The sequence below is a fragment of the Mustela lutreola genome, chromosome 1 (assembly GCF_030435805.1).
Source record: "Mustela lutreola isolate mMusLut2 chromosome 1, mMusLut2.pri, whole genome shotgun sequence".
Lineage (NCBI taxonomy): Eukaryota > Metazoa > Chordata > Mammalia > Carnivora > Mustelidae > Mustela > Mustela lutreola.
Window position 1 is genome coordinate 105,267,992 of NC_081290.1, and position 23,371 is coordinate 105,291,362.

The 23,371-nt window shown below is 35.5% G+C and overlaps 1 long non-coding RNA gene across 1 annotated transcript; it reads right to left on the bottom strand.

Annotated features, from left to right (window-relative positions):
- Window positions 1–1,011: 1,011 nt before the first annotated feature.
- On the bottom strand, window positions 1,012–9,904 carry LOC131819610 (uncharacterized). The gene is made up of 4 exons (XR_009349259.1): window positions 9,823–9,904; window positions 9,632–9,733; window positions 8,444–8,593; window positions 1,012–1,144 (listed from the first exon to the last, which is right to left on the bottom strand). It is a non-coding gene; the product is annotated as an uncharacterized LOC131819610 (long non-coding RNA).
- Between the last annotated feature and the right edge of the window lie 13,467 nt (window positions 9,905–23,371).

Consider the following 23,371-nt stretch of genomic DNA (forward strand, 5'->3'; position numbering starts at 1 on the left):
TTGCATCACCACTTCCTCATATCAGGGAGATCATATGATAGTTGTCTTTCTCTGCTTGACTTATTTCGCTAAGCATGATATGCTCTAGTTCCATCCATGTTGTCTCAAATGGCAAGATTTCATTTCTTTTGATGGCTGCATAGTATTCCATTGTGTATATATACCACATCTTCTTGATCCATTCATCTGTTGATGGACATCTAGGTTCTTTCCATAGTTTGGCTATTGTGGACATTGCTGCTATAAACATTTGGGTGCACGTGCCCCTTTGGATCACTGTTTGTTTCTTTAGGGTAAATACCCAATAGTGCAATTGCTGAATGTCCTCTTCTTCTATATGAAGATTTTGGTGCATCACTGCAACTTTATAGCCAGTCATAACCAGTAAGCCTTTTTCCATTTTGTCCCAAGTTGTCCCTTTCAAGTTCCATTCATAAAATTTGTTACTTTTCTTTTGTTTCATTTTTATTGCTCCTTCCTGCATGAGAGTTGTTTTTGCTTTTGGGTGTTTTTTTTATTATTATTTTGTTTTGCACTATGGACATATGGGTGTATTCTGTATTCCTTATTTTGTCTTCCTCAAATTATAATTTATTTTATGGTCTTGTCCTTTTCTAACTAAAAAGAAAACAAAAATTTCCAAAAATATCTTCCAAGAGGAACTCATTCAGTAAACATAAATATGTTATTCCAAAATACCCATTGGAATTATTACAGTAATCTGCCCCCTTATCCACAGGGGATATGTTGCAAGACCCCAATGGATGCTGGAAATCATGGAGAATACCAAATGCTATATACATTTCTTTTCCCATACATAAATACATCTGACAAAGTTTAACTTTTAAGTTAGGCACAATAAGAAAGTAACAATAGCTAAAAACAAAATGGAACAATTATAACAATATGTTGTAATAAATATACTCTAACAAAAAATACACTATAACAAAAAAAAATATGTGAATGTGGTCTCCCTCAAAATACCTTATTGTACTACTATACTCACCTTTCTTGTGATGGTGTGAGATAAAACACCAAAGTGATGAGATGAAGTAAGGTGAATGACATGGGTGTTGTGATGTATTGTTAGGATACAACATATTAAGAGATCATCTGCTTCCAGGCCATGGTTGACTCCAAGTAGCTGAAATCACAAAAGCAAGACTGTGGATAAGGGGGCATCACGATATTTTCATCTCCCTTTACTTTTATTGCATTTAATTACTTTGATCCTATCACTATATACTATACATGAAAAAAAACCAAGGCTCTCAAAATGTCATACATATGGTTGACTGCCCTCGGTAAGATTTCTCCTGTGAGAGAAATAATTTCATTTCATCATTACAATGCAGTATTATTGCATTTATTGAGTTTGCTCTTCCAGAGCGATAAAATTAATCAACAATAAGGACAGGATTAGGATAAAACTCTAGTGATAAACGTTCAGATACTTTCATCAGCGCCTATATGAGTCTCTTGTTTTGTAATATGTAACTATGCCAACCATCCTTCTGCACTTGATTATGGCCTCTACTCATTCTTATGAGTCTCACGGATGAAACCTCTTTATTCCATTTTAGTGAAGCCTTTTCTGCAGGCCCAAATGCAATTGGAACAGAGGAAGGAAAGAGCAATACATGTGTAAAGCAGTGCAAGATTTGAGTGTGGGAATAGGGTAAAGGGTAGGGAGCCTAAAATGGGATGTTCATTCATTTATTCATCAAAAATGCACTAAGCACCTTAAGTGCACTAGATACTGTGTGCTGGGGGCATATCAGCGGTGAAAGTTGGGGGCATTGCTAAAGGCTTTTTTTCAACACAATACTAGATAATTTAAACTTTTTCTTCTAGGTATTAGAAACCATAAAATGGTATTAAAGGAAAAATCAATATGATCTCACTTTTTTTTACTATTTTTTTTTATTTTCAGCGTAACAGTACTCATTATTTTTGCACCACACTCAATACTCCATGCAATCCGTGCCCTCTCTAATACCCACCACCTGGTTCCCCCAACCTCCCACCCCCCGCTGCTTCGAACCCCTCAGATTGTTTTTCAGAGTCCATAGCCTCTCATGGTTCACCTCCCTTTCCAATTTCCCCCAAATCCCTTCTCCTCTCTAACTCCCCATACTTTTTGAAATGACTTGTTATACTATGGAGCAGAAAAGATTGCATGATTAGAAAATAATAAAGTTACATTTTTTTAAAAAGATTTTATTTATTTATTTGACAGAGAGAGATCACAAGTAGGCAGAGAGGCAGGCAGAGAGAGAGGGGGAAGCAGGCTCCCTGCTGAGCAGAGAGCCTGATGCCGGGCTCGATCCCAGGACCTCAGGATCATGACCTGAGCCAAAGGCAGAAGCTTAACCCACTGAGGCACCGGCACCCCTAAAGTTACATTTTAAATAGTCAAGGTAAAGGACCAATGAGAAGACCAATCAATGACCAATCAATGGCAGTGGGACTGGTGTTGGGATATGTCTAAAAGACGCAATAACTAAATTGGCTCCTTATTAAATGATAGAAGTTCAAGAATCTTGGCAAATTTTTTTCTTATTTCCTAACATGAAACTAATGAAATCACTCCTTAATCCCATTAAATTAAAAATATTTTATTAAAATAAAATTTATAAATAAGCAGTGACTATTATAATTTTAGAATTATTTTAAACTAAAGCAGTATGAAGATTATATTAATGGTTAATGGGGGTTTATAGTAATATTTACTTTATTTTCACAACTAATGATCTATGACATTAGAGCATAAATAAAGCCAAGAGTAAAATAGAGGTACTGTCATATAAGAGACAGTTAATTTGGGAAGAATTGAGAACATAATCGGTGATACTGATATGTCTATCCTGTTTTTAATTATTTTATAATCAAATCAAGCCTCTTTTTCTCCTGTTTTCACAAAAAAAATCCTTAATAATAAAAACAGTCACTGACACATATTATCTCTAAATGTCTTCAATAAATTTAACACTAAATAAATCACTTTGTCCATATTAGTTTCAGGAACATCTGAAATATAATTACATTGTTTTAGTTAGTTAAAGTTGTTTTTTAAAGTTTAAAATATACTTGCTAATCCTTCTTCTATCAAACATATGTGAGTTTTTACCTGTGACTTTTAAACACCAAATAACTTAAAAATAATACATCAGGCAGGTGTAAATATACATGTTCTAAAGACTTAGGGAAATCTTACATCAAACATTGCCTTTCTGATTCCACAATGATTTGATGCTTTGTGCCAGATTCTTTCACATACATTGTCTTGTTTGGTCTCCATAACCACCCTGGGAAGGACGATTTTACAAATGAAGAAACTGATAAGCTATTTCCCACATCACATGATTCATAAATGGTGGAAATAATAATTTCAAATCTGATGCTGTTCTATATTGCTAAGATACCTCTGCAAATAATATTGACAGTCACAGTGATACGGTAACAATAAAAATTAAGAAGAAAGAAATTCCAAATAATAAAATTAACAAATGGGGTGCCTGGGTGGCTCAGTCATTAAGTGTCTGCCTTCATCTCTGGTCATGATCCCAGGGTCCTGGAATTGAACCCCACATCAGGCTCCCTGTTCAGCAGGAGGCCGGCTTCCCCTCTCCCACTCCCCCTGCTTGTGTTCCCTCTCTTGCTGTCACTCTCTCTGTCAAATAAGTAAAATCTTTCAAAAGAAAAAAAAAGAAAAAAGAAAAACTTAACAAATTATTCAGGAGGCAGAAAGATCTTCTCTTTGTAAGAAATACCCCTCTTTCATGATATCTAATAGGCACTATGAATGCCTAACCTGGATCATTTTTATTCCAAGTTTACAACCATCTAATTTATTACCATAGCCCTCCAGAACCACTTAGAACAGGAGCTTCTAGACCATATTTCAGCATATAATAGAAATGTTCTCTGGAAAACATGTCTGTGTTGTAGAGACATCTCAGAGCATATGGCCACTCTCTGGCTCAGTTCCTGGTTCTGCTTTGCAGATTAAACCACTCTTTATAGAATTAATCATCCCTATTGTTAAAACCACAGATGGGACCCTGTAGGATAGAGGAGACTAAGTAGAGCAAACTACTTTTATACTCATGGGCAGGGTTTCTTTGAGTAAAATTATATGGAAAACAACTGAATTACCAAGTATCTATTAAGGTCATGTATTTAATAAATAAAATAACAGAAAATAAAGGAAAGGGTTTACATATCTTTTATTTTCATAATAAAATAAGGCTGGAAAGGGAAAATTTAAAGCAATTTCCCTTTAGTATCTGTATAAAAGTAAAATAATTCTTGGGATGCCTGAGTGGCTTGGTTAATTAAGCATCTGACTCTTAATTCTAGCTCAGGTCACAATCTCAGTATCATGGGATCAAGCCTCACATTAGGCTGCAGGATCAGCAGAAAGTCTGCTTGGGATTCTCTCTCTCTCCCTCTCCCTCTGCCCCTTTTCCTCACCCTCTCTCTCAAATAAATAAATGTCTTTTTAAAAAAAATTTAGTAAAATTTTTTTAATTTAAAATAAATAAAAGTAAAATAATTCTTTTTGTTCTATTCACAGCAGGCAAATTTTCCTAAATGACTAACCATAATAGTAACTTATAGCCTATAGGAAAACAATATGACTACTTTTACCAGTGTGAGATATTTTGATGCTACAACCAAGAATAGGGGGAGTCACCATGAAGACAGTGAAATGAGCCATAAGACTTGGATTAAATACACAGTGAAATAAGCCAGGAAGACCTCCATTTCCCCCCAGGCATTCTTCCCCTGCATCATGTGCAATCCCAACTTGATTTGTTGAGCTAATAGTTTAAAGAATTTGAACAGTCAGCCCCAAGTCCTCTAGACCAGAAAGAAAATCTTGGACAGAAAAGACCATAAAACAAGTAGGAAAAGGCATTTTGGGTATTCCCATTTTATTAAGTTGAACTATTCATCACAATGATTAAATATGCATTAACTCTAATGTACTCAACTAATGTTATCTACTATTATTATCAGAGACTTTACAAGAGAAGACAATAGAGCAAAGGAAATGTCTTGCCTCCAAAGAATTTAAAAGCAGCCTTAGCAGACATTTTTCTAAAGAAGACATACAGATTGGCCAACAGATACATGAAGAGATGCTCAACATCACTAATCATCAGGGAAATGCAGATCAAAACCAAAGTGATATAACACTCATACCTGTAAGAATGGCTAATAACAAAAAGATAAGAAATAATAAGTGTTAGAGAGGATGTGTAGAAAAAGGAACCCTCATCCACTATTGGTGGGGATGTAAATTGGTACAGTGTCTATGGAAAACAGTATGGAAGTTCTTCAAAAAATTAAAAATAGAACCACCATAAAAATCCAGAAGTTCTACTTCTAAGCATTTATCTGAAAAAAAAAATACTAATTTGAAAAGACACAGGTACTTGTATGTTCATTACAGCATTATTTGCAATAGCCAAGACAGGGAAGCAGTACAAGTGTCCATCAATAGATGGATGTATAGGGATAGCTGGGTGGCTCGGTCAGTTAAGTGTCTGCCTTCAGCTGAGGTCATGATCCCAGGGTCTGGGTCGAGTCCCACACCAGGCTCCTTGCTCAGTGGGGAGGCTGCTTCTCCCTCTCCCCCTGCTTGTTCTCTCTATTTCTATCTCTCTCTCTCCAATAAATAAATTAAATATTTTTTTAAAAAATAGATGAATGCATAAAGAAGATGTGGCATATATAGGGAATACAATAGAATATTACTCAGCTACAAAACAATAATGAAATCCTGACATTTGAGAGAACATGGATGGATCTAAACTGTATTATGTTAAGGTAAATAAGTCAGAGAAAGAAAATACTGTATGACTATATTTCATATATGAAGTCTAAAAAACAAAACAAATGAACAAGAACAACAAAAACAAAAGACTCATAGATAGAAAAAACAAACTGATCACTGCCAGAGGGGAAGTGGGGATGGGGGGGATGGACAAAACACATGAAAGAGATTAAGCAGAACAATCTTCCAGTTATAAGGTAAGAAAGACATGGGTATATAATGTATAGCACAGGGAGTATGGTCAATAATATTGTAACAACTTCGTATGGCAACAGATGGTAACTAGACTTACAATGGTGACCATTCTGCACTGTATATAAATATCAAATCTCTAGGTGGTACATCTAAAAACTGATACAATGCTGTATGTAAATGTTGTCCAGGATGCAGAAAAAGGGGAACCCTCTTACACTGATGGTGGGAATGCAAGCTGGTATAGCCACCCTGGAATACAGTATGGAGACTCCTCAAGAAGTTAAAAATTGAGTCCTACACTGTTGGTGGGAATGAAAGCTGGTGAAACCTCTCTGGAAAACAACTTGGAGGTTCCTCAAAATGTTGAAAATAGAACTACCCTATGACCCTGCAATAGCACTACTGGGTATTTACCCTAAAGATACAAACGTAGTGATCCGAAGGGGCACGTGCACCCGAATATTTATAGCAGCAATGTCCACAATAGCCAAACTATGGAAAGAACCTAGATGTCCATCAACAGATGAATGGATAAAGAAGATGTATATATATATACACAATGGAATACTATGCAGCCATCAAAAGAAATGAAATCTTGCCATTTGAGACAACATGGATGGAACTAGAGCGTATCATGCTTAGCAAAATAAGTCAAGCAGAGAAAGACAACTATCATATGATCTCCCTGATATGAGGAAGTGGTGATGCAACATGGGGGCTTAAGGGGGTAGGAGAAGAATCAATGTAACAAGATGGGATTGGGAGGGAGACAAACCATAAGTAACTCTTAATCTCACAAAACAAACTGAGGGTTGCTGGGGGGAGGGGGATTGGGAAAAGGGGGGTGGGATTATGGACATTGGGGAGGGTATGTGCTTTGGTGAGTGCTGTGAAGTGTGTAAACCGGGCGATTCACAGACCTGTACCCATGGGGATAAAAATATATTATATGTTTATAAAAATTAAAAAATTAAAAAATTTAAAAAAAAAATAGAGCTACTCAGTGACCCAGCAATACCCCTACTAGATATTCTCCCCAAAGATCTAAATGTATTGATCTGAAGGGTAGCTACACCCCAATGTTCATAGCAGCAATGTCTATAAAAGCCATACTTTGGAAAGAACCTAGATGTCCATCAAAAGATGAGTGGATAAAGAAGATGTGGTACATGTACATAGGAATATTACTCAGCCATCAGAAAGGATGAATACTTACCATTTACACAACGGAGATAGAACTGGAGAGTATTATGCTGAGCAAAGTATGTCAATCAGAGAAAGACAATTTTCATATGGTTTCATTCATATGTGGAATATAAGAAACAGGGCAGAGGATCATGGGGCAAAGGAGGGAAAATGGAATGGGAAGCCATCAGAGAGGGAGAAAAGCCATGAGAGACTCTTAACTATAGGAAACAAACTAAAGCTGCTGGAGAGGAGGTGGTTAGGGAGATGGGGTAACTGGGTGGTGGGCATTAAGTGCATATGATATGATGAGCACCGGGTGGTATATGCAACTGATGAATTATTGAACTCTACATATGAAACTAATGCTGCAATATATTCAATTTAAATTAAATTGAATTAAATTTTGAATTGAATTTAAATTTTAAAAATATGGTAATTTTAAGAAAAATTATTTTTTGATAAAAAATAAAATTTTAAAATAAAAAGGAAGGAAAACACAAAGAATAGGACATGCAAGAGGAAAATGAATAAGGAGACCACTTATAATCACATTAGACAGAAGGATTCATGCTTTCCCTAACAGACATTTTGAGTTATTAGACAGTATATTTATTCAGGGTTCTCTAAAGAAGCAGAACTGAAAGGATGTAAAATACATGTGTGTGTGTGTGTGTGTGTGTGTGTGTGTGAATAAATTGGAATTGGTTCATATGATTATGGAGGCTGAGAAGTCCCATGATCTGCAATAAGCAAGTTGGAAATACAGGAGAGCCCGTGGTATAGTTTTAGTCTGAAAGCCAGAGCCTGAGACCCAGAATCAGCCACTGCTTTGGTTCAGTCTAAAAGCAGAAAAAAACTGATCTTTCAGTAGGAAGGCAGTCAGGAAGAAATTCCCTCTTATGTGGGGGAAGGTCAGCTTTTTGTTTTGATCATGAGCTCAACTGACAAAACGAGACTCACCCACATTTGGAAGGGAAATCGATTCTACTTACCTCATCAGTTTCAGTGTTAAACTCATCCAAAACACTTTCACAGAAACACCCAGAGTAATGTTTGACATTACTCTGGGAGCCTGATAGCCTAGTCAAGTTGACACTAAAAATTAACTGTGATAGATAGAAAATCGGCAAATTCAGATGCTGTATAAAGCACACATCTTTGGAGACTAAGCAGAAACTATTAATGCCCAAAACAGAGATCAGAGTAGTACCAGACCTGCAGTAACTGATTCCGAGGAAGAGCAGATATCCCCATATCCATAGGACAACATGCTGGATGGCATATCTCTACCCCCTTGAGGATCATGGGAAGCAGGCAGCAGTAGACATTGTGGTGAGTGAGCTTTCTCAGATATGAAGCACCCATCTGAAAATCACCAACTTTGTAAGAAAACAAATTTCACAGAGAGAAATGTACTCTACATTTAAAAGTATATTACATGTAAAATTAATCATGAAACAAATAATACATTTTGGGCAATTAAAACTAATACATTTACAAGATATGAGAAAAACGGTAAGGGACATGGAGAATACATCAACAAGATGCAACGTATATCTAAAATGAATTTTAGAATAAGCAGCAGACATAATGAAAAAGGGAAAAATATTACTGTAGGAACATTTATACAGCTGTTAAAAAAATAGATTTTCATCTTGAAAAGATTTTCAGAGTTATACTCAAGATGGATAGTAAGAAATCCAACCTTAGAAATTTTATAATAAAATATATGAATATCATGGATGAAGGATGAATTAAAAATTTCAGAAAGAACGTTTAAAGAATCACCTAAATTATTAAAATCATATTGGCACTGAATTTCTCATTAGTTACACTAGATGTTTAAAAAAAAACAGCAATAAAACAGATTTAAAGTTAATTTGATTATTACCACAGTAAGCCAGTAATTCTAAATAATGTCAGTAATAAACACTCCTTTCCTCAGAAAACTTCTGGCGGTCTAAGTTTTAAATAAGTGCCCAGGTGACTGGGGATTCTCCATATTAACTTTCATGCTGAATACAATAATGCAAATTCTACATGAAAGTTAATTCGAAGACCAAACTTACATTTATGATTTTTTTCTGGTTTTATATCTGTCCCTTTGTGTGATAAAATTTTAAATTAAAATGAATAAGAAGTGTTCTGTTATTGTGAGCAAAGATAGATTGGCAAATTTGGTAACACAGTCTATTAGATAAGATTATATAGAGAAAATCAAGTTTGACAAAACAATTAACAAATTTTCCATAGTTAAGTGTTAATAACAAAAACTGTAAAGTTAAGTATTCATTACTGTAACAGACTAATATATTGGTGTGTTAGTCTTCTCAGGCTGCTCAGACTGCCATAACAAAATATCACAGACAGGATGACGCAAGCAACAGAAATTCATTTTCTCACAGTTTTGGAAAGTGGAGAGAAATCAAGTGTCTGGCTGATTCAGTTTTTGGATTCTCTTCCTGACTTGTAGATGATTATCTTCTGTCCTCACAAGGCCTTCCTCTGTGTGTGCACAGAAAAGGAGAGAAAGTAAACTCTCCAATGTTTCTTCTTACAAGAACACTACTAATCCTATCAGATCAAGGCCTCACCTCATGACTTCATTTCATCATAACTTCTTCCAAATTCCAAGTACAGCCACACAGGTCATTAGGATTTTGACATATGAACTTGGGAAGGGAGAGGTAACATAAATATTCAGTCCATAACAATCAGTGTATATAACAGACTACCTAGGTTTCCTTTGCAAAAAAACACATTAATGTAATTTAAAAATATCAGTCCATTATTTTTTTCACTTGTATACTGTAATATTTATTTTAGTTACTTATTATTCTTTTTCATTGGTATAATTACATATAAAAAATCTATGAAAAGAAAATTTTCATGGTCTCCCTTTTTTTCTAACCATTTTTTTTGTTTCATTTCCTACTACTGGAAGTAATTTTCTCATATAAATAAGCTGCTCCAAAAATCTAATATACTAGGTGCAACTTATTGTTTTTATTAGCATAATCTCCATAATCAGCTTTGTAAGGCACAGAGTGTATTTAAAATTCTATGAAGGATTTGTGACTCAGGGAAAATTAGAGAGGTTCTCTGGAACTCAGGTTTCTACTCTATAAAATGTGTGTACCTTGCAGGCAGAGGGAGAAACAGAGAGTAGGTAGAAAATACTTTGCTAATCGCACTACTAGGTATTTACCCTAAAGATACAAATGTAGGGATCCAAAGGGGCACATGCACCCTAATGTTTATAGCAGAAATGTCCACAATAGCCAAATGTCCGTCAACAGACGAATGGATAAAGAAATGTGGCATGTGTGTGTGTGTGTGTGTGTGTGTGTGTGTGTGTGTTGGAATACTATGCAGCCATCAAAAGAAATGAAATCTTGCCATTTGTGACAACATGGATGGAACTAGAGGGTATTATGCTTAGCGAAATAAGTCAAGCAGAGAAAGACAACTATCATATGATCTCCCTGATATGTGGAGGCCGAGAAGCAACATGGGGGTTTGGAGGGTAGGAACAGATTAAATGAAACAAGATGGGATCAGGAGGGAGACAAACCATAAGAGACTCTTAATCTCACAAAACAAACTGAGGGTTTCTGGGGGGAGAGGGAGTATGAAGAGGGCGGTTGGGTTATGGACATTGGGGAGGGTATGTGAGATGGTGAGTGCTGTGAAGTGTGTAAGCCTGACGAGTCACAGACCTGTACCCCTGGGATTAATGACACATTATATGTTAACAAAAATAGTTAATAAAAAAAAAAGAAAATACTTTGCTAAAATGTATTCTTTGAAAGACTGGTCTTTGTGTTCTATGGTCAGGTATGTTTGTGAAGTGCTGGTTTCTTTCTTTTCTTTTCTTTTTTTTTTTTTTTTTAAGAGGAAGTGCTGGTTTCTTTATAACACAACTCTCAGAGCACCCCTTACTTCCAGGCACCCTCAATCCCCCTTACCCTGCTGTCCCATTTCTTATAGTACATATGGCCTTCCTTATACTATATTATTTACATTTTATTAGGCTTATGTTTGTTATTTATCTCACTCACTGGAATGTAAACTTCAGAAGTTAAAGAACTATATCTGTTTTACTTTTTGATATATCTCAAGCACTTGGAATAACTCTTGGCACATAGCAGATGTTTAATAAATACTAGCTGAATGAATGAATATATGTATGAATGAAACATTAATGTGTTACTGTGCAAAATAAACCTAAAATGGTAATGTAACATACAAAAACATCTTAAATTTATTTGGCTTTAGCAAATGTTAGGCATGGATTTTCCCTCAAGACTGTGTTATTTTGAATAAAGGGTGAAGACTTCTCTGAGGAAATGATAGTTGAGTTAAGATTCAGTGAAAAAAAAAAAAAAACTACCATGCATACAGCCAGAGGAAGAATATTCTAAATGAAAAGGTTCTGAGGTGGACAGGAGTAGGACTTATTCAAGGGACAGAAAGGAGGAAAATGTGACTAGAACAGAGCAAGCTAGAGAGAAAGGGTAAGGAAATGATCTCAAAGGGACATCCAGAGACCAAATCACTCAGAAATTTGCCATAAAGATCCTCAACTTTACAGTAACCACTGAAGGACTTTTAAGAAAGGTCTTTAATGATCTGATATATAGGTTACTAAAAATCACTCTGACTACAATGCAGTCATGAACCAAAAGAAGGAGCAGAAATAGTAGTTAAGAAGCTACAAGAATTGTCCTGGCAAGATATGATTGTGGCTTGCACTAAGGCAGTGATAGTAAAGATGGGGAGGAAGTAGACACATTTAGAATATACCTTGAACACACTTATGGATTCTGTGAGGAGAGTTTAGAAAAAACATGGAGAAATTATGGATGACTTCTAGGTTTAGGGCTTGCATAATTGAGTGGATACTGGTATTACTTATTGGGATGGGAGAGATTGCTTGAGGAAGAGGTAGGTATGGGGAGCCATCAAGAGTTCTGGTTTGACACTCTGGAAAACAGCATGGAGGTTCCTCAAAATGTTGAAAATAGAACTGCCCTATGACCCAGCAATTGCACTACTGGGTATTTACCCTAAAGATACAAACGTAGTGATCCAAAAGGGCACGTGCACCCGAATGTTTATAGCAGCAATGTCCACAATAGCCAAACTATGGAAAGAACCTAGATGTCCATCAACAGATGAATGGATCAAGAAGATGTGGTATATATACACAATGGAATACTATGCAGCCATCAAAAGAAATGAAATCTTGCCATTTGAGACAACATGGATGGAACTAGAGCGTATCATGCTTAGCAAAATAAGTCAAGCAGAGAAAGACAACTATCATATGATCTCACTGATATGAGGAAGTGGTGATGCAACATGGGGGCTTAAGTGGGTAGGAGAAGAATCAATGAAACAAGATGGGATTGGGAGGGAGACAAACCATAAGTGACTCTTAATCTCACAAAACAAACTGAGGGTTGCTGGGGGGAGGGGGTTTGGGAGAAGGGGGTGGGATTATGGACATTGGGGAGGGTATGTGCTTTGGTGAGTGCTGTGAAGTGTGTAAACCTGGCGATTCACAGACCTGTACCCCTGGGGATAAAAATATGTTTATAAAAAATAAAAAATTTTAAAAAAAGAGTTCTGGTTTGAAATTTTTAAGTTTGAGGTGCCTATTAAGTATTCAAATAGGAATGCACAGTAACCATTTAAATATATAAATCTGGAGCTCGGAGTCTGGATAGAAAGAAATATATTTTCAAAATTATTAGCATTTAGTCACTGTGACTAAATGAAATCACCTAGCAAGAAGATGTGGATAATGATGATTTCAGGTAGAGGGAAAGTACCAGCACAAGGAGACTAAAAGCAATGAATTAGCATAGAGAATCAATTTTGAAGGAATGAGTGGTGAATTGTATTGAATGCTAGTGAGTGGTAGAGCTAGATGAGTACAGAAGGGTTCACTAGATTTACTGCTGCCCTTGGAAAAATATAAAAGGGAAGGAAGGGAGGAAAAGTGATGAAGAGGGATGTTTCCATGAAGTGGAAGAGATGAAAGCCAGACAGACTAGAGTCAGTTGATGAGTAAGAGTGAAAAATGGAGAGCAAGACAAGAATCTTAGTAGAAAAACCTTAGAGGAAAAATAGTTGGGTTTTTTAAATGAATGACATAAAAGCTTACCAAGAACAGATGGAAATAATCCAACAAAAAGGAAGAAACTATTGATACAATTATTTAGAATGAAAAGGTCTTGAAAAAATGAGAGAAGTTGCGATCTGAAGTACAAGAGAAAATATTGGCTATTGATAGGTTTTAAATGAATTGAAGAATATGATATGCATTGTCTTATGGAAATAGGGTTATAACAAGGCAATATGTTATATTGATGAAAGCACTTCTGTGTAATTGTTTCTATTTTTTTTTAATGAAGTATGAACAGTCATTTGGCTGAAAGTTGCAGTGACAGCTAAAAGGAGATGTTACACAGGTTTTAAGGAAGTAAAGAGAGCTGGAAAATAGATAGGGGCCAGAATGTGAATGAAATAATAAAGCAGATGATACAGAATCGAAAGATGTAGAAATAGAAGAATGCAACTATTAATATGTTTTAGAAAGATAACTATGGCAAGGGGGATGATGGAATTGGGAGCAGTTATAACACAAGAATTCATGGTTCAAAAGGTCCCCAAATGAGGACACTGATAGAAAAGATTTTTTTGAGATAGTGGTGGGGGTACCCAGAGGCAAGGTGGAGAGCTAGGAAATAGATTAGTTAGGAAATGAGTATGTGTTTAGGGAATGGCGTTTATCTCTTCCACTAGAATGCAGATTCTTTAAGGCAGGAACTTCATATATTTTGTTTACCATTTTGTCCCAGTTTCTAAGATATTCTCAAGAAATATTTGTGGAATGAATAAGCACGTAAGTAGTAGGCTTCTGACAAATGTTTCTTTCATTAAATTTCCGAAGGCTCAAGCTACTTTTTTTACGAATCACAAAATCATACTTTTGGTTTTTGTCGCCCTTTTCAGTCCACTGCAATGTTTTCTGAAGATCCTAGATTTTTAATACTCTTTCACTTTTGAATCCAGATTTTTTACTCTTACCTCTAAGGAATATTCATGACAATAATAATCTGAGACATATCAAAGTAACATAAAATGAAATATAGTAACAAAACACAATATTCTACTATATTAAATTATGTATTGTTTATTTGTAAGTTTGTCTCCTCCCACTAGAAACAAACTCTATGAGGACAGATATTCTTTTTGTTGCTGTGTTGATTTCTTTTCACTGATGTATTGCCTAGTTCTTAGAGGAGTGGTTGACACACAGTAGATTAAATTAATGAATTTGCTACAGAAAATGAGGAGAAGAATAAAGCTAAATAGGATTACAGAGACTTATGACCTTAAAAGTAGGTTGTGATAATATTAAACAAGAACGAAGGAGAGAGTTCTGGGGGAAAATAATGAGTAGGTTTGGGGATATACATTTGAGATCAATGTATATCGCATTAGGATATGCTTTAAAAAAAGTACCTATATAAATTACTTCTAAACTAGGCTATTTAACTCTCCCTAAGCCCATAAGCATGGTGCAATGTATTTAATACCCTTCAAGCCAGATTGGGTTTAGTACATTCTTAAAAGAAAAGAGGTATAAATCACCCCTTTATTCTTCCCTCCCTGATTCCAAGATAAGAGATGATCACAGCTTTCTGAGCCTTCTTCCTTAGGACAGAAAAGACCAGACATGTTTATAATATTATTAATGTCCTCTTTTGGACCCTGAGTCACTCTTCCTTGGCCTCCATCTGTTTCTCCTAGAAGAAATGATCAAGTGCAAGCTAGGTCTCAAAGCACACTGGTGCTGTGTACTGTTGCAGTCCCAGCCCTGAGAAAGCTCAGCAGATTCTCTTGCTCCACCACATTCATGACCTGTTCATGACCCATTCAGGCCATTCAGGCCATTTCCAGGGGAGTCCATCAATCTCCCTCTGCTGTGGCAGAAGTAGGAGCTTAGCCCTCATTGGCTTATTTCATCTAAGTCCTACTAGTAAGAGTAGCAAAGAATTATAACTACCCCATTACCTTGCCGTATTAAGGAGCAGAGTTCAATATAACGGATGTTACTTACATGTTAAAGCATTCTTCTAACCATCTCACACTGATCAATACGAAGTCTTCTCTAATTCACTGTACATCAAAGTTAAATCTAATCATGGTCAGTGAGAATTCGTACCCTTTTCAAGGGGAGATTATTGTAACATCAGTTACATAGAAAATTCCTTCTGCAGGTTTGCATTTTATACCCTTTTCTCCTAATCTTACCCAAGCAATCAATAATAATAATAATAATAATGCCCTCACAGATTTCTAAGCATGACTCTAATCTTTTTTATAATTATATAAAAACTGAATTACATAATTCTCATAATAATATTGTTGGTAATTACTATCATTATCCTCACTTTACAATACAAAGCTTAAGTTCAGAAAAAATTACTAACATTCCCAAGATGGATAATACCAGTGATGGAACTCAAATCCTGACCTGGTAATTGTGACTCCTAAAATAGTAATATGCAAATGTGACATATTTTGAATTTTAAAAGTAAGAAAAATTGTAAACAAAATATTTCCCAAGAAAAATCTGTGTATATGTACCAAAGAATAGAATAACTTTTAAATGACCAATACAGAGATTTGGAAAATATTTTTCACTGCTTGAATATTAGAGATCTATATTATAGCCATTACTTTGAGCTGCCTGTGAAGACAGCACTTACTAAGGAAATTAAAATCTGTATCTAAAATATTCAAGTTTCTTTCTTAAACTTTCCCTGAGAAAACACACACAATCTATGTTGGAGTTTGAGCACATAAATGCAAGAAATGAAAATTAGTAAGAAACCCACTAAAATTTTCCGTATACTCTATTGTGGGCCTTTCTTAAGCATTCAGAAGATAATTAAAAATACAGTGACATGTATGTGGAAGTATAAATCATACTATAGACCATATCAGCTGGTTTAATCCAATACATGTATTTCAGACATGATCCTATCTATAAATGAAATTCCAGTGATCAGATTCATATATACAATAAGGAAACAAAAAAAGATATTCTTGTTTTGTTGATGGTTTTATTTAATAGTTTATCTTTGAAACACAGAATTTCTTTTTTTTTTATTTTATTTACTTTTATTGGACAGAGAGAGAGAGAGAGAGACCACAAGTAGGCAGAGAGAGAGGGGGAAGCAGGCTCCTGCTGAGCAGAGAGCCAGATGCAGGGCTCGATCCCAGGACCTGAGATCATGACCTGGGCTGAAGGCAGAGGCTCAACCCACCAACCCACCCAGGAGCCCCTGAAACACAGAATTTCTATTCATTTTTCTAGATATGTCTCCTGAGGCAAGGGAATCAAAAGTAAAAAGAAACTATTGGAGCTACATCAAAATAAAAAGCTTCTGCACAGCAAATGAAACAATCAACAAAACTAAACAGCAACCTACAGAATGGAAAAAGATATTTCCAAATGATATATCCAAAAAGAGGTTAATATCCAAAATATATAAAGGACTTATACAACTCAAACCAAAAAAATTAACAGAGCATTTAAAAAGTGGGCAGAGGATCTGAATAAACAATTCTCTGAAGAAGATACACAGATGGCTAATAGACACATGAAAAGATGCTCAACATCACTAATCATCAGGGGAATGCAAATCAAACCATAATGGGATATCATCTAATACCTGTCAAAATGCCTAATCAAAAGACAAGAAATAAGAAGTATTGGCAAGAATGTGGAGTAAATGGAACCCTCATGCCTTGTTTGTGGGAATGTAAATTGGCTCAACCACTATGGGAACAGTATGGAGGTGTCTCAAAATATTAAAAATAGAAATACCACATGATCTAGTAATTCCACCACTGGGAATCTACCCAAAGAAAACAAAAACACTAATTCAAAAAGATATATGCACCCCCATGTTTACTGCAGCATTATTTATAATAACCAAGGTATGGAAGCATTCCAAGTGTCCACTCATAGATAAATTCATAGAGAGAAAGTGGCATGTATATATAATGGAATATTACTCAGCCATAAAAAAGAATGTATCTTGCCATTTGCAACAACATATATGATCTTGAGGTATTATGCTAAGTGAAATAAGTCAGATAAAGAAAGACAAATGCCATATGATTTCATTATATGTGGCATCCAAAAAATCAAAACAAATAAAAAAGCAGAAACAGATCCATAAGCACAGAGAACAAACTGATGGTTGCCAGAGGTTCAGGGGGTGGAAGGATGAGCAAAATGATTGAAGGAGAGTAGAAGGTACAGACTTCCGGTTACACAATGAAGAAGTTATGGGGGAAAAGGTATAGCACAGGGGGTATAGTTGGTGATATTATAATAGCATTGAATGGTGACACATGGAAGCTACACTCATGGTGAACATAGCATAATGTATAGTCGTCAAATCATTACACTGTATAGCTGAAGCTAACATAACATTGTGTGTCAACTATACTTCAATTGTAAGGAAGGAAGGAAAGAAAGAAGGAAGGAAGAGAAGGAGTGAGGAAGAGAGAAAAGAAAGAAAGAAAGGCAACAAAGACAGACAAATAAAGTGTTTTACTAAATAATTAGAAAATAAACTGAGGCCTTCAGGGTGCCTGGGTGGCTCAGTTGGTAAAGCATCTGACTCGATTTCGAGATTGAAGAGATGGTGCTTAGTAAAAATGAAAAATAAAATGGGAGGAGAAGTTAAAGCAGAGTTTGGGAAGGATAGGGCTTATCTTTTCTTTTTCTTTTTCTTTTTCTTTTGCTTTTTTTCTCTCCTTAGCACTCTAAAATAGTTTGGGCTGGGCAGGACTGTAAATGTGGGTGGTTTCAAGGGAGAGAAAGAGGAAAGAACAGTTAGCAAATGGCATTTTCCTACTACTTTTCTCCTCATTCTTAGCTTTGCTTCATTCATAAAAAAAAACACAAAACAAAACAAGACAAGACAAACTATAGATCTTACACAAGATACAAGATGCTTTGAAGTTTTACCCAAAGCAAAAAAAAAATTTTTAGAGGGAAATTAATACAAAAGATTAGCAAGGTAAATGTTACAATGAACTACAAAATTAAATCCAAAGTGTGCAATGTCTGACATTACAGTTCTGGATTCTCCTGTGACATTTGAAAATATTAAAAATTTTTAACAGTGTGTATGATAACATTTGCCAACTTATAATCTAACTTAAACACTTTTTAGTAGCCAAAATACCCGAGAAAGCAACTCTGTACCTTAATGATATTATCAGTGGTAGTTTAGAAACACTAGAATCTCAAATGCATTCATAGTATTAAAAAACTTTGGAATTTACATGTTATTTCTGCACTGAGACTGTACTGAAGCTGTTTACTTAGCATTACCTAATTTAGACTATTTAGCATTACCCTTTTATATAGAATATAGAGCTTACTTGTTGTTCAGCCTGAGAAAAATTCCTAAGGAAACAAAGTACCATGAATGCACTTGAGCAAAATTTGTCCTTCATTTAAATATAGGCTAAAAATAAAGCCTAGGAGCAGATGAATCATTCAGGTCAATGTCAAGTACAACTAAAGAAGGTCACATGGGATTCTGTGTGATTTAGGGTGACAGTAGTTCACATGTGCAAAAGCATTCCTTTGTCCCCTAGGAGGGCCTGTAGGATGGCAGCAAGAATTCTGGAAGGTGGGGGACCTCCCAACTTTCTTCAGAGGGCATCATTGAGGGTCTGCTTGGTGGATCAGCCAGACATGAGTGCTCACAGGTTGTTTTCAGGTTGCAAATTCCCCCTGAATTTTCTTCTTCCTTCACCCTAAAAAATATATTTGTCCCACCTTTGAAATTTGTTCAGTCTTGGTTTCTCTACCTACTGTAAGTAATGATAATAACAATAATAATATAGCTAATACTCATTGAGTGTCAACCAAATGCCAGGCATTTTTTGTCTCACTTAGAATTTATAAACCTATTAAATTCTCACAGCAATCCCATGAAGTAAGTACCATTATTATCCCTATCTCATAGATAAGGACACTGAGGCACAAAGAAGTTAAATATGTTGCTGGAAGTCACACAGTTAGGAAATAACATAACTGAGATTTGAACTCAGATAATCTGGCCCCAGAGATCATGCTCCTAACCATTAAGCTACTGCCTTCTTAACAATGGCCTCTTGGGAAGATGGCAGAGTAGGAGGACCCTGAGCTCACCTCATCCCACATTTTCAGATATCATCCACATCCAAGCCAACAAACCAAAGAGTGATCTGAAGACTGGAAGAACAAATTCCATAACTAAATACAGAGATGAGTGTTTCTGTAAAAGTATCAGTTAAGGAACACAAAAAGGATATAAAATATAATAGTATATACCTAAAACATGAGAAAGAGAGGAAAAAGAATGGGTTCAAACTTGAACTACTGTGAACTTAATGTAGACTGTTTTGTGCAGAAGAGGTTAAATACAAATCTAATGATAATCATATTTTATCATACAATAAACATACAAGGAATAATTAAGAAGAAATATATATCACTATATAATATTACTAAATTAAATATATCACTAAATAAATCACTAAATATATCACTAAATAAAATTAGCAAATATATCACTAAATAAAATTATATCACTAAGTAAAATTAGCAAAACAAGAAAGAGAGGGACAAGAAAGGATCAGAGGAAATCTTAAAAAACAACCACAAAACAAATAATAAAGGAGCAATAAATACATATCTATCAATTACTTTGACTGTAAATGGAGTAAATGCTCCAATCAAGACATAGGGTGACAGAATGTATAAAAAAAGATCCATCTATATGCTGCTTCCACAAGATTCATTTCAGACCTAAACACACCTACAGAGTAAAACTGAGGAGATGGAGGAACATCTATCATGCAAATGGATGTCAAAAGAAAGCTGGGATGGCAATACTTTCTTCAGACAAAGTAGACTTTAAAACACAGACCATAACAAGAGACAAAGAAGGACTCTGTATAATCATAAAAGGAACAGATCAATAAGAAGATAAAATACTTGTAAATATTTATGCACACAATACAGGAGCACCCAAATACATAAAAAGGTTAATAGCAAACATAAAGAAACTATCTGATAATAATACAATTACAGTAGGGGACTTTATTATTTTTTTTAAAGATTTTATTTATTTATTTGACAGACAGAGACCACAAGCAGGCAGAGAGGCAGGCAGAGAGAGAAAGGGAAGCAGGCTCCCTGCCCAACAGAGATCCCAATGCGGGGCTTGGGACCACGACCTGAGCCAAAGGCAGAGGCTTTAACCCACCGAGCCACCCAGGCATCCCACAGTAGGGGACTTTAAAACCTCACTTACAGCAATGGACAGATCATCTAAACAGAAAATCAACAAGGAAACAATAGCTTTGAATGATACACTGGAACAAATAGATTTAACAGACATATTCAGAAAATTCCACCTTAAAACAGCAGACTACACATTCCTTTCAAGTGTAAATGGAACATTCTCTAGGACAAATCACATATTAGGCCACAAAATGAGCCTCAACAAATTCAAGAAGATCAAAGTCATACAATGTAACTTTTCTGACCATAAAGCTATGAAACTAGAAGTCAACCACAAGAAAAAAATATGGGAAGACCATAAATACATGGAGGTTAAAAAACATGCTACTAAACAATAAATGGGTCAACTAGGAAATAAAAGAAGAAATTAAAAAGCACATAGAATTGCACTACTGGGTATTTACCCCAAAGATACAGATGTAGTGAAAATAAGGGCAACCTGTACCACTATGTTCATAGCAGCAATGGCCACAATTGCCAAACTGTGGAAAGAGCCAAGATGCCCTTCAACAGATGAATGGATAAAGAAGATATGGTACATATATACAATGGAATATTACACAGCCATCAGAAAGGATGAATACCCAACTTTTGTACCAACACGGATGGGTCTGGAGATTATGCTGAGTGAAATAAGTCAAGTAGAGAAAGTCAATTATCATCTGGTTTCACTTGTGAAGCATAAGGAATAACATAGGGGACATTAGGAGACGGAAAGGAAAAGTAAATTGGGGGAAATTGGAGGGGGAGATGAAACATGAGAGACTGTGGACTCTGAGAAAAAAACTGAGGGTTTTGGGGGGAAGGGAATGGGGGATCGGTGAACCTGGTGTGGGTATTAAGGAGGGCATATATTGCATGGAACACTGGGTGTGGTGTATAAACAATGAATCTTGGAACACTGAAAAAAAATAAAATTAAATTAAGATATTAAAAATTTTTTTAAAGATTTTATTTATTTATTTGACAGAGAGAGATCACAAGTAGGCAGAGAGGCAGGCAGAGAGAGAGAGAGAGAGGAGGAAGCAGGCTCCCTGCTGAGCAGAGAGCCCGATGCGGGACTCGATCCCAGGACCCTGAGATCATGACCTGAGCCGAAGGCAGCGGTTTAACCCACTGAGCCACCCAGGTGCCCCAAGATATTAAAAATTTTTTAAAGATTTTAAAAAAGAAAAGCACATGGAAACAAATGAATATGAAAACCCAATGGTCTAAAACCTTTGGAACACAGCAAAACCAGTTTTAAGAGGACTAGAAAAAGAACAAACAAAACCTAAAGCCAGCAGAAGGAAGGAAACAGCAAAAATTAGAGCAGAAATCAATGATATAGAAACCACAAAAACAATAGATCAATGAAACCAGGGACTGGTTCTTTGAAAAAAAACGAGTAAAATTGATAAAATTCTAAACAGATTATCAAGAAAAAAAGAGAAAGGATGCAAATTCATAAGAGTACAAGTGAGGAGAAATAACAACCAACACCATGGAGATCCAAACAATCATAAGAGAATATTCTGAAAAACTACATGCCAAGAAATTGGACAACCTAGAAGAAATAGATAAATTCCTAGAGCCATATGAACTACCAAAGCTGAAACAGAAAGAAATAGAAAATTTGAACAGACCAATAAACCAGCAAGGAAACTGAGTCAGGAATCAAAAACCTTCCACCAACAGAAGTCCAGAACCAGAAAGCTTTACAGGTGAATTCTGCCAAACACTCAAAGAAGCATTAATACCTATTCTTCTCAAACTACTCCAAAAAATAAAAAAGGAAAGAAATCCCAAATTCATTCTATGAGGTCAACATTACCCTGATATCAAAACCAGATAAAGACACTAATAAAAGGGAACTACTAGCCAATATCCCTGATGAACATAGATGCAAAAATTCTTAACAAAATACTAGCAAACCAAATTTAACAATACATTTTTTAAAAATCACTCACTATGATCAAATGGGATTTATTTCTGGGATGCAAGGGTGGTTCATGGCACCAAACTGTAGTAATCAAAAGAGTATGGTACTTACACAAAAACAGACATACAGATCAATAGAACAAAATAGAAAATCTAGAAACAAACCCACAATTATATGGTCAATTAATCTTCAACAAAGGAAGCAAGAATATACAATGTGAAAAATACAGTCTCTTCAATAAATGGTGTTGAGAAAACTGGACAGCAACATGCAAAACAGAGAATCTGGACTCCAGGAACCAAACTGAGAGTTACAGAAGAGAGGGAAGATTGGGGATAGGATAACTGAGTGATGGGCATGTGTGTTGATGAGTACTGGGTGTTATACAGAATAATGAATCGCTAAACACTTTATCAAAAACTAATGATGACTAATTTAACATAATAAAAATAATAATAAAAAAGAATGAAACTGGACCACAAAAATAAATTCAAAATGGATTTAAAGACATAAATGTGAGACCTGAACCACAAAAATCCTAGAAGAATACAGAGGCAGTAACTTCTCTGATATCAACCATAGCACTTCTTTCTAGATCTGGGTCCTGAGGCAAGGGAAACAAAAGTAAAAAGAAACTATTGGAGCTACATCAAAACAAAAGGCTTCTGCACAGTAAAGGAAGCGATCAACAAAACTAAATGGCAATGTACAGAATGGGAGAAGATATTTGCAAATGATGTATCCATTAAGGGTTAGTATTCAAAATATACAAAGAACTTAGTCACCTTAATACCCCGAAAACAAATAATCTAATTAAAAAATG